This window comes from Triticum dicoccoides, chromosome 6B (genome assembly GCF_002162155.2).
Source record: "Triticum dicoccoides isolate Atlit2015 ecotype Zavitan chromosome 6B, WEW_v2.0, whole genome shotgun sequence".
NCBI lineage: Eukaryota > Viridiplantae > Streptophyta > Magnoliopsida > Poales > Poaceae > Triticum > Triticum dicoccoides.
Genome location: NC_041391.1, coordinates 2,889,399 through 2,905,621, shown reverse-complemented (window position 1 = coordinate 2,905,621; position 16,223 = coordinate 2,889,399).

Genomic DNA, 16,223 nt, shown 5'->3' with positions numbered 1-16,223 from the left:
TTTTTTTCAAAACTGCTCTTAAATCAATAAAAAAAATCAAAAACAAATTGTAAGATTGTAATGTGGATGTCAAGAGCTTTTCAACGATATATTACACGCCCCGTTCAAGACGATTTTTAACAGCAAGAGAAAGCATCAGTTCAACCGCTCGAATTTCATCAGTTCAACCGCTTGAATTCATCAGTTCAAGTAGGGTAACAGAATAATATTCTATTACGTGTAACAGAATAGCCCAGATGTATACACACACACACACACACACACACACACACTTATAAGGACATGGTTGCATAACCAAATTAAATATCCAATTACATAGGTGGCTACTACAACCATGGCATTTGCACACACCAAAGTAAACTGTTACATGCATAATTTGATAGGTGGCTACTACACACATGACACTTCCACACACCAATAAAGTAAACTATATATTACACGCATGATTAACAAGCATAAACGATCATCCGGTCATCATCTACTTCTTGTGACGCTTGCTCTGCTTGTGGCTCGATCCGGGCTCGTCGATTTGGTAACGAGGCACTTCGTCATGTCAACGAGCCGTCTGTGCACCTCATAGCATGTGTACACGCTCTTGGCCGCGAACCTGAGGTGAGGTTCATCAAGTCGCCGCATCCAGGCCCTGTGCCAGGATACAAGACTTGTTCTCTGGGCATCCTGCTTCATCTTTTCGTAGTAGGGGTCGATGATGGCCGAGGCGAGTTCGACTAGGGAGTCCTTCTTCGTGCTGCCCCAGACTCTGTATTGGTCACGGATTTAGACAAGGTTCTTGCAGGCCAAGCCCGTAACACTGATAGCTTTTACATCATCGGTGGTTTCCACCGTGGCGAACTTGTAGTCGATGCTGTTGACAAACCTATTGTAACGGTCGCAAGGCTCTATGGTCATGCAGTAGTGGTAGATGAGGACATGATGGCGCATGCACAACTGGGCAACAACAACCTTCTGATCTTTGCCGGGAACACCGGCGGTGTACTGGACGTCGATGCCGACCACCTTGTACTTGTCTCCAGCAAGCAACTGCTCAATGGTATTGATGTACTCCTCCAGCACAGTCGGGTCGATGATGTACACCACCGAGAGATCCGTCTCCGTCGCGTGGGTCTCCACTTTATGCTCGCCGAACTCCATTGGAGCACCGCTAGACATCCCCTCTCTATGTGTCATCGTGGGAGTGTTTGTTGTGTTGTGGGGCGCGATCGAAAGGTTGAAGAGATTAAGGTTATAATGGCCGCGGGAATTAAGGGGGAGGCCAGACGGCACGCCCTGATGGCAGTTCTCATTCGCAGCGCGTAACTCCATCGTGCCGCACGTAACTGCATCGCGTGGCAATGCGCGAGGTGCAACTGCATGCATATGGGGCCCCCGACTGATCGTGCGCAGGCCCAACCGCTGGCAGAGCACGCGGGGAGGGACACGAGCAGAGCGCTCCGCGGTCGCCTCAACGGCGAGGAACCATACATATGCATATAGCAGTTGAACACGCAAGAAAAAGCTGTCCACAACCCGAGCGCGCCGCGGCACCTAACGGCGAGTAGAGCTCGCCGAGGGACACGAGCAGAGGCCGGCGCCGTGTGTGTTGTGGGCAAACACTTGCTGTAATATAACCTCAAATTTAACCAACAAAATGTTACTGCATGTTACAAAAATTATATAAGTGGAAACTATGTTCAAATACAAATCCGACGATATAATCTTTGGCGACATGCATTCGTATTTTATTAATTAAACCCTACTTATAAACCAGGATGGGCGTAGTTAATTAAATCGCAAATATATTTTTATTAAACGTATGTGTATGTGTCCTTTTGTCCTTCTCTCGCACGTCTTGTCACCCCACTGCTGCAGACGGTTCGAGCGCAAACTTGAGCAGCACGCGGGGGTGTTTTTTGGCCAAACGGTGTTGAGCCCGTTCCCGCGCAACCGCGTAGGTTCCTGATAACCCACAAGTGTAGGGGATCGCAACAACTTTCGAGGGTAAAGTATTCAACCCAATTTTATTGATTCAACACAAGGGGAGCCAAAGAATATTTTTGAGTCTTAGCAGTTGAGTTGTCAATTCAACCACACATGGATAACTTAGTATCTGCGGCAAAGTATTTAGTAGCAAAGTAGTACGATAATAAAGGTAACAGTAGCAAAAGTAATGTTTTAGGGTTTTGTAGTGATTGTAACAATAGCAACGGAAAAGTAAATAAGCAAAGAACAATATGTGAGAAGCTCGTAGGCAATGGATCAGTGATGGATAATTATGTCGGATGCGATTCCTCATGTAATATCTATAACATAGGGTGATACAGAATTAGCTCCAGTTCATCAGTGTAATGTAGGCATGTCATACGTGCTTATGGAAAAGAACTTGCATGACATCTTTTGTCCTACCCTCCCGTGGCAGCGGGGTCCTAGCGGAAACTAAGGGATATTAAGGCCTCCTTTTAATAGAGAACCGAAACAAAGCATTAGCACATAGTGAATACATGAACTCCTCAAACTATGGTCATCACTGAGAAGTATCCCGATTATTGCCACTTCAGGGTTTTCGGATCATAACACATAATAGGTGACTATAGACTTGCAAGATAGGATCAAGAACACACATATATTCATGAAACATAATAGGTTCAGATCTGAAATCATGGCACTCGGGCAAGCATTAAGCATAGCAAAGCCATAGCAACATCAATCTCAGAACATAGTGGATACCAGGGATCAAACCCTAACGAAACTAACTTGATTACATGGTAAATCTCATCCAACCCATCACCGTCCAGCAAGCCTACGATGAAATTACTCACGCACGGCGGTGAGCATCATGAAATTGGTGATGGAGGATGGTTGATGATGATGACGACGACGAATCCCCCTCTTCGGAGCCCCGAACGGACTCCAGATCAGCCCTCCCAAGAGAGATTAGGGCTTGGCGGCGGCTCCGTATCGTAAAACGCGATGAAACTTTCTCTCTGATTTTTTTTCTCCGTGAAACGGAATATATGAAGTTGGAGTTGAGGTCGGCGGAGCCTCAGGGGGCCCACGAGACAGGGGGGCACGCCCAGGGGGAGGGCGCGCCCCCCACCCTCGTGGACAGGGTGTGGGCCCCCTGATCTTGATTCTTTCGCCAGTATTTTTTATATTTCCAAAAAGTGCCTCCGTGGATTTTCAGGACATTCCGAGAACTTTTGCTTTCTACACATAAAACAACATCATGGCAGTTCTGCTGAAAACAACGTCAGTCCTGGTTAGTTTCATTCAAATCATGCAAGTTAGAGTCCAAAATAAGGGCAAAAGTGTTTGGAAAAGTAGATATGTTGGAGACGTAACTCCCCCAAGCTTAAACCTTTGCTTGTCCTCAAGCAATTCAGTTGATAAACTGAAAGTGATAAAGAAAAACTTTTACAAACTCTGTTTGCTCTTGTTGTTGTAAACATGCAAAGCCAGCATTCAGGTTTTAGCAAATATTATGAACTAACCATAATCATAATAACAACCAGGTCTCACAATTACTCATATCAATAGCATAATCAGCTAGCAGGCCATAATAATAAAACTCAAATGACAACACTTTCTCAAAACAATCATAACATGATTTAACAAAATGGTGTCTCGCTAGCCCTTTCTGAGACCGCAAAACATAAATGCAGAGTACCTTTAAAGATCGATGACTGAATAAACATTGTAATTCATGGTAAAAGAGATCCAGTCAAGTCATACCCAATATAAACCAACAATAATGAATGCAAATGACAGTGTGCTATCCAGCGGGTGCTTTTTAATAAGAAGGGTGATGACTCAACATAAAAGTAAATAGATAGGCCCTTCGCAGAGGGAAGTAGGGATTTGTAGAGGTGCCAGAGCTCGATTTTAAAATAGAGAGGAATAACATTTTGAGCAACTATGAGATGGCTGTATCTTCCATACTACATGCATTATAGGCAGTTCCCAAACAGAATGGTAAAGGTTTATACTCTCCCAACCACCAACAAGCATCAATCCATGGCTTGCTCGAAACAACGAGTGCCTCCAACTAACAACAACCCTGGGGGAGTTTTGTTTAATTATTTTGATTTGCTTTGATCTTTTTGGATCATGGGACTGGGCATCGGTTAGCGGCCCTTTCTCGTGAATGAGGAGCGGAGTCCACTCCTATTGAGAATAACCCACCTAGCATGGAAGATATAAGCAGCCCTAGTTGAAACATGAGCTGCTCGAGCATACAAAACAGAATTTCATTTGAAGGATTGGAGTTTGGCACATACAAATTTACTTGGAACGGCAGGTAAATACCGCATATAGGTAGGTATGGTGGACTCATATGGAATAACTTTGGGCTTTATGGAGTTTGGATGCACAAGCAGTATTCCCGCTTAGTACAGGTGAAGGCTAGCAAAAGACTAGGAAGCGACCAACTGAGAGAGAGACAACAGTCATAAACATGCACTAAAATTAATTTACACCGAGTACAAGCATGAGTAGGATATAATCTACCATGAACATAAATATCATGAAGGCTATGTTGATTTGTTTCAACTACATGCGTGAACATGTGCCATATCGAGTCACTCAAATCATTCAAAGGAGGATATCATCCCATCATACCACATCATAATCATTCTAATAGCATGTTGGCACGCAAGGTAAATCATTATAACTCATAGCTAATCAAGCATTGCACAAGAAACTATAATCTCTAAATGTCATTGCAAATATGTTTACTTCATAATAAGCTGAATCAGAAACGATGAACTCATCATATTTACAAAAACAAGAGAGGTCGAGTTTATACCAGCTTTTCTCATCTAAATAAGTCCATCATATATCGTCATTATTGCCTTTCACTTGCACGAGCGAATGATGTGTATAATAATAATAGTGCATATGCATTGGACTAAGCTGGAATCTGCAAGCATTCAACTCAAGAGAGAACACAGGTAATATGGGCTCTAAGTTAAATAAACAATCATGCATATGAGAGCCACTAAACATTTTCAATATGGTCCTCTCGACCCCCAAAGGAAAGAAAAGAAAAGAAAACTATTTACACGGGAAAGCTCCCAACAAGTAAGAAGAAGAACTAGAAATCTTTTTGGGTTTTCGTTTTAATTCTACTACAAGCATGGAAATTAAACTAACTAATTTGTTTTGGTTTTTCTTAAGGTTTATCAAACACACAAGAAGAAAGTGAAAAAGAAAATGAAACTAGCATGGATAATACAATGAAAGATTATGAGCACCACGACTAGTGTGCGAACATGAATGTACAGTCGGTGAGAAATACGTACTCCCCAAGCTTAGGCTTTTGGCCTAAGTTGGTATAATACCAAGGACCGCTGCTACTCTCCCCGGTGTACTGGGAGGTGTACTCAGGATACCACTGGCTGGCCATCTCCGGATCCCACTGGAAAGATGATGCACTATAAGGGTCTAGTGCAGGTTCCGGCTAAGGTTCAGGTTCTGGAGTGGATGCTTGGGCTCGATGAGCATACACTGCCTCTGGTGTAACCAGAAAATTATCTGCAATCGAATCAAACAACAGAGGCGCAGACAAAATAATAGTCTCATTGTGTTTCTTATTAAATCGAAGGTTATACAATAGCATCTTCTCTTTGTTGTCAACAATAAATGCATGTGCTACCATGCTCTTGTAATCTAAATTGTGAGGAGGCAATTTTTTCTCCTCTTTCTCATGGTGCCTAATAGGTATCCGAAAATGTCTAGCAAGACATGAAGAATAGATACCTCCAAATATGGGGCCTTTTGTATGATTCAGGCCTAGCCGTTTAGCAATGACGGCATCCATACTAAAACTATTATCTCCAAGCAAGGCATGTTGAAGAATGATAATATCAGGAACACTAAAGTTTCCACTATTTCCACGACCAATCAAGCATCTACTAGCAAATATGGCAAAGTAGCGTAAAACAGGAAAGTGTATGCAAGAGATTTTTGCCTCGGAGCCCTTCTTTGGCTCCTCTACAGCAATAGTGTTAACAAAGCCATCCACATCTTTACGATGGGGTTCCTCTAATTCTCCCTCATAGGGTATCCTACACACCGCGCAAAAATTACGTAAAGACATTGCTCTGAATTCATCATATAAATGAAATGATACTGAAGGCGGTGACTTCTTAGGATAATAATAAAACTTTGCCCGAAAGTATTGGTGAGTAAGAGATACTGATCGATCCGGTCGTGGAGGAAACCGGTGAGGCCTGCATTCTCGATCAAAGAATAAAAATCTTCAATAATTCCAGCTTCTTTCAAGAAATCATCGCATGGCCATTCACACGGCCGTACTTCCGCTAAGCGAGGAAGATTATACTTGGCTTGTTCCTTCTCTTTCGCTTGTTTTTCCTGAGAGCCTTGGCTAGAAGAGCCCCTCAAAAGTTTCCTTAACATTTTCTGAAAATTTCTGAAATTTTAGTAACTTCAAAATAAAAGTGAATAAAACTAAACAAGATTGGTAGCAACTACTCCTACAAGTGCCTAGAGCCTATATCATGCATTAGAATTGTTTGGGACCTCATAAATTCAACATGCAAGCTCAAGAACATGGTCACCTATGCAGCAAAAATTTGCAATGAATAAAGCACTAGAACAAAAACTAATTGGACCAATGGAGGAGTCACATACCAAGCAACAATCTCCCAAAGCAGTTTTGTGAATGAAGCTTTGAGCAAGGAGATCGAAAATTGCAGCAAAATGATCTAGAACTCATGCTTGAGCTGGATGGGGATTTTTTTGGGTAGAAGATGGAGTGTGGGGGTGCTGACAGAAGTGGAGGGGGGCCACCAAGGGCCCACGAGACAGGGGGCGCGCCCAGGTGAGGTAGGCACGCCCTCCACTCTCGTGGCCTGGTGCTTGCCCCTCCTGCAGTGATTTCAGTGCCTTAAATCCTCAAATATTCCATAAAAAATTATACTAAATTTGCAGGGCATTCAAAAAACAGACGCATAACACTATTTTTGCTTTATTTATTCTAAATAACAGAAAGTAAAAAGAGACTACAGAAGATTGTGCCTTCTAGTTTCATCCATCTCATGATCATCAAAATGAATCCACTAACAAGGTTGATCAAGTCTTGTTAACAAACTCATTCCGAATAACACGGCCGGAACCGAAGAAATTTCGAATAACACTAAGTTACCTCGATGGGGATATGAACATCCCCAACAATAAGAATATCATACTTTTTCTTGACAGTAGGAAGAGGAAATTCAAAACCTCCAATAATGATAGTTGGAACTTTTCCAATACAATTGATGCTATGAACTTGAGATTGTTTCCTCGGAAAGTGTACCGTATGCTCATTTTCATTAACATGAAAAGTGATATTGCCTTTGTTACAATCAATAACAGCCCCTATAGTATTCAAAAAAGGTCTACCAAGGTTAATCGATATACTATCATCCTCGGGAATATCAAGAATAACAAAGTCCGTTAAGATAGTGACATTTGCAACCACAACATGCACATCCTCAGAAATACCGACAGGTATAGCAGTTGATTTATTGGCCATTTGCAAAGATATTTCAGTAGGTGTCAACTTATTCAATTCAAGTCTACGATATAAAATGAGAGGCATAACACTAACACCGGCTCCAAGATCACATAAAGCAGTTCTAACATAATTTCTTTTAATGGAGCATGGTATAGTTGGTACCCCCGGATCTCCAAGTTTCTTTGGTATTCCACCCTTAAAAGTATAATTAGCAAGCATGGTGAAAATTTTAGCTTTCGGGATCTTTCTTTTGTTTGTAATGATATCCTTCATATACTTAGCATAAGGATTTACTCTAAGCATATCAGTTAAGCGCATACGTAAAAAGATAGGTCTAATCATTTTAGCAAAGCGCTCAAAATCCTCATCATCCTTTGTCTTGGATGGTTTAGGAGGAAAGAGCATGGGTTTCTGAACCCATGGTTCTCTTTCTCTACCATGCTTCCTAGAAACAAAATCTCTCTTATCATAACGTTGATTCTTTGATTGTGGGTTATCAAGATCAACAGCAGGTTCGATCTCTACATCATTGTTTTTGCTAGGTTGAGCATCAACATGAACATTATCATTGACATTATCACTAGGTTCATGTTCATCACCTGATTGTGTTTCAGCATCAGAAATAGAAATATCATTGGGATTCTCAGGTGTGTCTACAACAGGTTCACTAGAAGCATGCAAAGTTCTATCGTTTTTCTTTTTCTTTTTTTGTAAGAACTAGGTGCCTCTAAATTGTTTCTCTGAGAATCTTGCTCGATTCTCTTAGGGTGTCCTTCAGGATACAAAGGTTCCTGAGTCATTCTACCAGTTCTAGTAGCCACTCTAACAGCAAAGTCATTTTTATTATTTAATTCATCAAGCAAATCATTTTGAGCTTTCAGTACTTCCTCGGCTTGAGTAGCAACCATAGAAGCATATTTGCTAATGAGTTAAGTTCACCTTTAACTCTAGCCATATTATCGCTCATGCGTCCTATCTCGAAAGCATTATTCTTTAACTCTCTACCAACATAAGCATTAAAACTTTCTTGTCTAGCCATGAAGTCATCAAATTCATCTAACCATGGCTATGAAATTTAGTAGAGGGGATTTCAACTTTATCATATCTATAGAGAGAATTTACCTTTACTACCTGTGTCGGGTTATCAAGACATGTGGTTCTTCAACAGGCGGTATATTAAGACCATGTATTTCTTCATTAGGTGGTAAATTCTTAACATCTTCAGCTTTAATACATTTTTCTTTCATTGATTTCTTTGCCTCTTGCATATCTTCGGGACTGAGAAATAGAACACCTCTCTTCTTCGGAGTGGGTTTAGGAATAGGCTCAGGAGTTGGCTCAATTGGTTTAGGAATTGCCTCAGGAGTTGGCTCAGGAAGAGTCCAATTATTTTCATTAGTTGACATATTATTCAATAGTAATTCAGCTTCGTCGACTGTTCTTTCCCTGAAAACACAACTAGCACAACTATCCAAGTAGTCCTTGGAAGCATCGGTTAGTCCATTATAAATGATATCAAGTATTTCATTTTTCTTAAGAGGATGATCAGGCAAAGCATTAAGTAATCGGAGAAGCCTTCCCCAAGCTTGTGGGAGACTCTCTTCTTTAATTTGCACAAAATTATATATTTCCTGCAAGGCAGCTTGTTTCTTATGAGCAGGAAAATATTTAGCAGAGAAGTAATAAATCATATCCTGGGGACTACGCACGCAACCAGTAGCAAGAGAATTGTACCAAGTCTTAGCATCACCCTTTAACGAGAACGGGAATATCTTAAGGATATAATAATAGCGAGATTTATCATCATGAGTAAACAGGGTAGCTATATCATTCAACTTGGTAAGATGTGCCACAAAAATTTCAGATTCAAGGCCATAAAAAGGATCAGATTCAACTAAAGTAATAATTTTAGGATCAACAGAGAATTCATAATCCTTATCAGTAACACAGATAGGTGAAGTAGCAAAAGCAGGGTCAGGTTTCATTCTAGCATTAAGAGACTGCTGCTTCCATTTAGCTAATATTTTCTTAAGATCATATCTATCATTGCAAGCAAAGATAGCTCTAGCAGCTTCTTCATTCATAACATAACCCTCAGGAACAACAGGCAATTCATAATCATTAGGAGAATTTTCATCATCACTATCATCAATAATAGCATCTTCAATAATTTCATTCCCCCTAACTCTAGCAAGTTGTTCATCAAAAAATTCACCTAATGGCAAAGTAGTATCACGCACAAAAGTAGTTTCATCATAAGTATCATGCAAAGCAGAAGTGGCATCATCAATAACATGCATCATATCAGAATTCATAGCAGTAACAGGTTTAGGTGTCGCAAGCTTACTCAAAACAGAAGGAAAATCTAGTGCAGAGCTAGATGGCAGTTCCTTACCTCCCCTCATAGTTGAGGGAAAAATCATAGTTCTGTCGTCTTTCAAGTTCCTCATAGTGATCAACAGATATAAATACCAGGTGACTCAAAGAACAGAGCTATGCTCCCCGGCAACGGCGCCAGAAATTAGTCTTGATAACCCACAAGTGTATGGGATCGCAACAGCTTTCGAGGGTAAAGTATTCAACCCAAATTTATTGATTCGGCACAAGGGAAGCCAAAGAATATTCTTGAGTATTAGCAGTTGAGTTGTCAATTCAACCACACCTGGATAACATAGTATCTGCAACAAAGTATTTAGTAGCAAAGTAGTATGATAATAAAGGTAACAGTAGCAAAAGTAATGTTTTTGGGTTTTGTAGTGATTGTAACAATAGCAACGGAAAAGTAAATAAGCGAAGAACAATATGTGAAAAGCTCGTAGGCAATGGATCAGTGATGGATAATTATGTCGGATCTGATTCCTCATGTAATAGCTATAACATAGGGTGACACAGAACTAGCTCCAGTTCATCAATGTAATGTAGGCATGTATTCCGTATATAGTCATACGTGCTTATGGAAAAGAACTTGCATGACATCTTTTGTCCTACCCTCCCGTGGCAGCGGGGTCCTAGCGGAAACTAAGGGATATTAAGGCCTCCTTTTAATAGAGAACCGAAACAAAGCATTAGCACATAGTGAATACATGAACTCCTCAAACTATGGTCATCACTGAGAAGTATCCCGATTATTGTCACTTCGGGGTTTTCGGATCATAACACATAATAGGTGACTATAGACTTGCAAGATATGATCAAGAACACACATATATTCATGAAACATAATAGGTTCAGATCTGAAATCATGGCACTCGGGCCCTAGTGACAAGCATTAAGCATAGCAAAGCCATAGCAACATCAATCTCAGAACATAGTGGATACCAGGGATCAAACCCTAACGAAACTAACTTGATTACATGGTAAATCTCATCCAACCCATCATCGTCCAGCAAGTCTACGGTGGAATTACTCACGCACGGCGGTGAGCATCATAAAATTGGTGATGGAGGATGGTTGATGATGACGACGGCGACGAATCCCCCTCTCCTGAGCCCCGAACGGACTCCAGATCAGCCCTCCCGAGAGAGATTAGGGCTTGGCGATGGCTCCGTATCGTAAAATGCGATGAAACTTTTCTCTGATTTTTTTCTCCGCGAGACAGAATATATGGAGTTGGAGTTGAGGTCGGCGGAGCCTCGGGGGGCCCACGTACAGGGGGCGCGCCCAGGGGGAGGGCGCGCCCCCAACCCTCGTGTACAGGGTGTGGGCCCCCTAGTCTTGATTATTTTGCCAGTATTTTTTATATTTTCCAAAAAGTGCCTCCGTGGATTTGCAGGACATTCCGAGGACTTTTGCTTTCTACACATAAAACAACATCATGGCAGTTTTGCTGAAAACAGCGTCAGTCCGGGTTAGTTTCATTCAAATCATGCAAGTTAGAGTCTAAAACAAGGGCAAAAGTGTTTGGAAAAGTAGATACGTTGGAGACGTGTCAGTTCCCGCGCAAGCTTACAGCCCGACCCGATGAAATCCTCCTCAGCACATTTTTCCTTGGCTTACTAGGGAATTTGTCAGTGTACATACGGGTGTTCTATCTAAAATGTTTGCGACGTTAGAGTGGCAGCTAGTTGTTTTAAAATGCCTTTGTTGAGAGTGCAGCTAATCTGCACCCGGGCTCATCTGCACCCACGCTTAGAAAAAAATTCAAAAAAATACTAGAAAAATTCAAAAAAATCCAAAGTTTTTTGTGGTGGTAGATAATTTGACGCGTGAGGTGCGCCCCAAAATTCAACTCATTTGAGCATCTGAGCAGCTCTCGACAAAAAAGACAAAATCAGGGTCTGTAAAAATGTTTACTGTTCACGCACTGTTTTGACCCGATTTGTCTTTTTTGCCGAGAGCTGCTCAGATGTCCAAATAAGTAGAATTTTGGGGCGCACCTCACGCATCACATTATCTACCACCACAAAAAAATTGGAATTTTTTGAATTTTTCTAGTATTTGTTTTGAATTTTTTGCTGAGAGGAAGCAGATGAGCCCGGGCACCGTTTTGAGTTTTCGCTTTGTTGACTGTTATTCGAGTGCACCTTCTCTCAAAATGGACATGAGAGTTACCACATCATGTCGGGTGCTGATGTTTGCTAGAACTACGTCGGTATTTCCCCAAAGAGGAAGGGATGATGCAGTATAGCGATGATAGGTATTTCCCTCAGTGATGAGACCAAGGTTAACCAGTAGGAGAACCTCCTCACACCACGTAAACAACACCTGCACACAAATAACAAATACTTGCAACCTGATGTGTTAAAGGGGTTGTCAATCCCTTTCGGGTACGACGCCTCAAGATAGGCAAATAACGTGAGATAAAAGTTGTAGATTGGATAAATAGATCGCGGAACAAATAAATTGCAGCAAGGTAATTTTTCTATTTTTGGTTTAATAGATATGAAAATAAATGAAAGGGAAAATAGATAGCAAAGGACAATATGACGAAAAGAGATCCGGGGGCCATAGGTTTCACTAGTGGCTTCTCTCGAAAAAAAATAGCAAACGGTGGGAAAACAATTACTGTTGGGCAATTGATAGAACTTCAAATATTCATGACGATATCCAGGCAATGATCATTATATAGGCATCATGTCGAAGATTAGTAGACCGACTTCAGCCTGCATCTACTACTATTACTCCACACATCAACTGGTATCCAGCATGCATTTACTGTATTAAGTTAATGGAAAAACAGAGTAATGCAATAAGAACGATGACATGATGTAGACGAGATCTGTTTATCTATTGCGGAGATATAGATTTGATCTTGTTATCCTTAGTAGCAACGATACGTACGTGTCGGTTCCCCTTCTGTCACTGGGATCAAGCACCGTAAGAGCGAACCCACTACAAAGCACCTCTTCCCATTGTAAGATAAATAGATCAAGTTGGCCAAACAAAACCCAAATATCAGAGAAGAAATACGAGGCTATAAGCAATCATGCATATAAGAGATCAAAGAAGACTCAAATAACTTTCATTGATAAAAACATAGATCTTATCATAAACTCAAAGTTCATCGGATCCCAACAAACACACCTCAAAAAGACTTACATCATATGGTTGGAGACCATTCTATTGATAATCAAGAGAGAGAGGATGCCATCTAGCTACTAACAACAGATCCGTAGGTCTACAAAGAACTACTCACGCAACATAGGAGAGGCACCAATGGAAGTGGGGAACCCCTCCATGACGGTGTCTAGATTGGATCTGGTGGTTCTGGACTCTGCGGCAGCTGGATCAATATTTCGTCGACTCCCCTAGGGTTTCTCGAATATTGTGGTATTTGTAGAGCAAAGTGGCGGTTCGGGGGACACTCGAGCTGGGCAGCACCCACCTGGCACGCCTGGGCCTCCTAGCGCGCCCTGGTGGGTGCTTCTTCCCTCGAGCAGCCCTCGAGGTACTTCCTTGGCCCACTGGCTTTCTTCTGGCAAAAAAAACCTCCAGGAGTTTCGTTGCATTTGTCGTTTGATATTGATTTCCCGCGATGTAAAAAACATGCAGAAAACAACAACTGGCACTGGGCACTATGTCAATAGGTTAGTACCAAAAAACCATCCTTACAGCCAGCACATGGACAAGACATAAAATCATCTGCCCGCTTGTTTGCCTCAGCCGCAAGCAGAAAAGTACGTACGCCATTAACGAACTAGGGAGAGCATCGGTCATCGTGCATCCATTACCGGCTCATCTTCATTACACAGCACCCAAAAGACCAAATTAATACAAGTTCATACATAAAGGTCCATGCACACTTATTCTCATAAAACAACATACAAACACTCTAGCTAAAGCATTTAAATGCAACAACAAATGAGATCAACATGGCAACTAAGGTAACAATTGATCCAACAGCATAATAATACCAAGCCTCACTATCAATGGCATATTTTCTAATCTTTCTAATCTTCAAGCGCATTTTCTCCATCTTGATCTTGTGATCATCGACGACATCGGCAAGATGCAACTCCAATTCCATCTTCTCGTCCTCAATTCTTTTCAATTTTTCTTTCAAATACTCGTTTTCATTTTGAACTAAATTTAACCTCTCAAGAATAGGGTCGGTTGGAATTTCCGGTCAGCATACCTCCTAGATAAAAATATCTATGTCAACTTGATGGGCATAATTTTCATAAACATGAAGTGAAACAAATAGTTATAAAATAGAATATACCACATCCGTATCATAAACCGGACGAGGGCCGACGGGGACGGATATCAAAACCATGACACTATGTATAACAAACAACGTACGGGTATGATAATTATACAAGTAACTATATATCTAAATCTCACAAATAACATGATTTTTTATATAAAAAAGATAAGAACAAGAGGCTCACCACAAGGTGGTGCCGGCGTCATGACGGTGCGGGCGATTGACGATGGTTAGGAAGGAGACAGGAAGGCACTAAGTAAACCACACCTACATATGCAAACTAAGGGTTATTTTGAGCACAAGTTGCATATAAATCAAATAAACTACCACATATAATTCCTCCCAAAATACTAAAACCCATAAGTTAATCATTATATAGAGCATTGCAAGAGCTAATCTAGCAATGAGAGATTAAAGGACAAAGTTGCTAACCTTTGTGATCACTTGAATGCATGGGGACGTTCAAATCTTGAAAAAATTTGGGCAAAATGTGTGATGAGCTCGAGGAAGAGGGGAAGAACAAAGAGGAGAGGAAAGGAAAGGGGAAGAACAGAGAGCTGGGACTGGACGAAGGGGTTTATATAGAGGCATCTTCAGTCCCGGTTGGTTATACAAGCCGAGACTAAAGGTACATCTCTAGTCCCGGTTCGTTCCACGAACCAAGACTAAAGGTGTTTGTGGGGCCGCAGCCTGACACAAGCCTGCCACCACCTCTTTAGTACCGGTTCGTGGCATGAACCGGTACTAGAGGTTCGCCACGAATCGGGACTAATGACCACCGCCCGCTTAGCCGTTGGAACCGGCACTAATGGTCACATTAGTGCCGGGACTAATGAGCTTCACATTAGACCCTTTTTCTACTAGTGAAATAGTACATTAGCTACCAAAATATATGATAGGGCATATCATGGAGAATATCTTAGCTTTTGAATGCCACTTTCTATCAATGATTTAAACATATCAGGAAAACTAAAAAACACTAATCTACCAAATCAGAAACAAAGTCAGGCAGGCACACCATCTGGACAAATAGTTGAGGATGTATACGTGCATGCCGACCATTTGTACCTAGAGTACAAACTTTTATACACACTTATGTATGACCGAGGCCGAGGGGATTGTGGTGAGGCACCGACCCTGCCGTGCGGACCACGCATCGGGCCAAGCCGGGTTAGCTGGCAACGCCCGGCGACGGGCGCCTGCCCTCGCCCCACCCTCGCCCTCCCCATATAAAGTTGGGTTCCTCCTTGGGAGAGAACCCGAAGGTGACTCCCCGACCTCGCCGCACATCACCCATTGTTAACCTCCTCCTCCCTCCTGCATTTCACCGTCACCATCGTCTTCCTCCTCCCTCCTCTCCCTTCTAACAGTTCGCTCCATAGCAGGAACGCCGTGCTCGTCTCCTTCCGCTCCTCACTACAGATCCGAGGAGCAGTTCGCCGGGCAGGTCACCGGACCAGGTTCCTCCCTCTCCCTCCCCCTCTCCCTCGACTCCTCCCCTCTTATCTTCTGTCTCTGATTCGTCCTGCTCTTACCACGCGGATCTAGCGCAGGTTGGTTCGGATCGCCCCAAAGGACAAGATGGAGTGAACATTATTGACCGTTTGCGATTTGTACTAAATTTTTATAGTTATTCAAGACTTACTTATTATGAAGTCATAATCATAGTTAAAACATTTTATATAATTTATAATTTGATGATAATTTTGCAAAACATATTACATCATTATTTGTTGTAGCTGTAATATTCTTTGTTGAAAACGTGTGTCCATTTTAAATTGTGTCTATGATTACACTTTTTTATTTTCTTTACATTCTTGGCCTTAACAAGATAATTGAAAATAAGGAAAATAGAATTGCATGCGTTAGCAAAATAATTTGTGATACTTACATTAATATGGTGTGTATATAAATGTGTGTGCAACAGTAAAGTGTATGATCTCGGAAATGCCTTGACAATGGTTTCTAGTATATACGTAGATAGAAAATGCCTAGTGTGTATAAACTATTTAGGAGGAGCTTATCACCTAGAGTGTATAAACTATCTAGGATGATCTTATC